The sequence below is a fragment of the Solanum pennellii genome, chromosome 7, assembly GCF_001406875.1.
Source record: "Solanum pennellii chromosome 7, SPENNV200".
Lineage (NCBI taxonomy): Eukaryota > Viridiplantae > Streptophyta > Magnoliopsida > Solanales > Solanaceae > Solanum > Solanum pennellii.
Window position 1 is genome coordinate 17,252,356 of NC_028643.1, and position 3,463 is coordinate 17,255,818.

Consider the following 3,463-nt stretch of genomic DNA (forward strand, 5'->3'; position numbering starts at 1 on the left):
ATATTTAAAAGATAGCATCTCCAAACATGAGGACTTACTAAGACTTGGACAAAGAGTTCCAATCTTCTTCAAATAGACCTCCTTAAACTTCAATGGCTGGAACCTACAGTTGTATTAATATAAAGTAATGGGGTTAGTACGCCACATGTACTATGTATTGGTATATGCACATAACATATAAGGACATGCATGAACAAAGTAAATTCATAATCCAATATAAACCATGCAAAGTCATGTGAAAGTCTTCAATGCATATACCATATAACAGATACAAGTTAAGGATTCCATCCACTTAGAGCATGATCATAATCAAAGATATATTATCATAGAGTTATGTTAACATTCATATTCAATAGATAACATATACCTAATGTACAAAACACTTAACAATGATCTCATCCCCAACCTACAAGAGCAATTGTCATGTGAAGCCCCATAACCTCACACAACTAAGTAGATAAGATAGGAGACTATGAGTACACCTTTGCTTAATATAACTTGTAGCATAAGTATTCATCGCTTCATTTAACAATATAACTCAATAACATATTCATCACAATGACCAACATCATATGATAGTACCATCTTGTATCATTAAAAATATCTTTCTTGTTATAATATTACATAAGAACAATATCCTATGACTTCCATTAAAATAACTTTTGCAATGTCTAGATAGAGTCCCATTTCCCTACCTCTACTAAGTAGACCCCTCCAGTCAGCCTAGTGAACGTTAATTTGCTTGTCTTTTATTTTACATGAAGGAACATATGCCTAAACCGACATAGACGATGTGAGCTAAACATGGAATCCGGTGTCATAAAACCCCACATTGAAAGAAGGTTGTCTACCAGAAAAAGTAGAAATAAACATGACATAGCTTTCTAGGTGGATCCACTAGATATTATCCTATGGTGGCAACATAGTTCAAGAACTAGAAGATGTATTAGAGACCCATAGTTCCACAATACATGGCAGCATGAATCTTATGAGAGTCATTGTGAACTTACCTTCCAACTAGGGAATGGACACCTCTCATATCTTGTTCGTCGGTGCTTAGATTAAGTCCCAATCTTGAATAACCAATAAGTTGTCTTTTGTCATAAAATTATCATAGGTAATAGGAGATGAACTCCTTGTATTAACATGGTCGTGAGCTCTTTAGCATTAGATGAGAATTTCCTTTAATTCTAACTATCCGTTTGTGAGATTAACATAACATAATCATATTGTGTAAAACATACAAGAGAGTATCGTAACTTCCATTTATCATGTTCTTTTCATGATCTCACAAATAACATGTTCATAGCGCAGCATATACACATAACAACATCATACATACTTCCATAACATAGCATCATAATTTATAGGCTAATATAAACATTGTAGAGTAATCACAACTTTTGAAGACTTACCTCATGCTTCCAAGAACATTATTCAAGAACTTAGTTCAACTTACAACATTCACAATCATAACATAATAAAATACTCAATAGCAAAAAAACGAACAGCAATACAAATCATAAACAAGATCAATTCATAATGTACGGTAAATGAAATGGTCATTTAAGAGTTCATTCCAGTGTTAGTTGATTCTATTCTTAGTTCCTATCCCTACGTTTTCATATTTTCAATTAGTAGAAACAATTATACGAAACCATTATCAAGATAAATACATGCTTCACACGATATTCAGACATACTAACCACATACTCATAAATTCTTGTGAAATAGACCATGGAAAAACTTAAATTTTTATTGAAAATCATAAATCTAGACATGAGAAGAAAACACATTTTGTAGAGTAAAAACCCTAGTATTTGATGTTTTTGAAAACTTATCTTTGAAATGACCTCTTTTGAAAGGAATATCAAGAGTTAAAAAACCCAGAACTTATAGATGAAAATCCCATGAATTTTTTTATGAAAACCTTGAAGTCTTTATCTTCTTCCTTAAGATCTTGTTGTTGTTCAATGACGTTTGGAAAAGAAAGTGTTCTTGAGAGAGATGAGAGAAACCTTGTTTGATCTGATTTGGGACGTGTAAAATTGGTCTAAAACTGACCTAATATCCATATATAGTCGTCCTATTAATTAACCAAAAGACCCTCCACTTAAATGGGTCTTTTTAAGAAGTTAAATTACCAAAAATACGACTTTAATTATTCTGGTAAGTAGATGCGTGTCGCGGGTCCAAATCCCGTCATTTTTATTGAATTTTTAGTTGAGGCAGCGAGATGCATGTAAACCTCGCATCGCGAGGCTGCATTTAAAATCTTGAGGCAGTGAACTGCGTGTCAAGCTCGAGTCGCACGCCTTGCCTCCAGTTTTGCCTGCTCGCAGGCTGCCAGACAGACTGCCCACCCATGTTTAGGTCCTCCCCAAGGACTCTTCGGCTGGTCCTTAGAGTGTCGTTACCAAACATTTTGGACCCTTTTTACTACATACTACCTATACAAGGTCTCTTTGCATGTTTTGGACTCAATACTAGCAGCCCAACCAATCAAGAGCATAAAATTATAATGAGTCACAGTTCATAGGAGTATATCACAACTCCACACAACACAAACCATACCATTACACACAGTACTCAATTCATGATGCATTATATATTAGAGATCCATATTCACAACACATAATGAGGAATTTCATTCTCAACCTTATCATAAGATCAGAATGTATGAATGAATTACCATGCTATCGTTCTTCTCAATACAACAACAAAACAACAAAATCCCAGGAAGACACATGCATACATATTTCACATAAGTTAAAGAATAGAATATGCAAGTATTTTCTTAAAACTCTAGTCGGTTCTATCTTTTACCAAAGATGAATGTCTAACATTAAGGAGTAAATAGATGAGGGTAGCTGGACTTCATGTCTGCTTCAGCCTCCAATGTTGCACCCTCAACAAGATGGTTCCTCCATAGAACTTTTACAAAGGCAACCTCCTTGTTTATCAACTTCTTCAGTTGCCGATGTAGGATCTAAACCGGAACTTCTTCATAAGAGATATTCTCATCCACCCCTAAACCGTCAATAGGCAGAATGGATACCGGGTCGCCTATGAATTTCTTGAGCATGGAAACATGAAAAATCGGATGAACCAAAGCTAGTTCACTAATTAGTTTCAACTCATAGGCAACCTTCAAAATTTGTTGTAAAATCTCATAAGTACCAACATACTGGGGAATTAACTTCCCCTTTCTACCAAATCTCATCAACACTTTCATAGGTGACATCTTCATGTAGACATGATCACCTATTTCAAACTCGTGATCTCTTCTTCGATTGTCGGCATAAGACTTTTGCCGCTATCGGCTGTGTTCAATCTATCTATTATGATTCGAACCTTATCTATAGCTTGATAGATAATATCTTGACCAAGGAGTTTATCACTGACCAACCTCAATCAATCAAACCGAAGATCTACACCTTTTACAATAAAGAGTTACTAAATG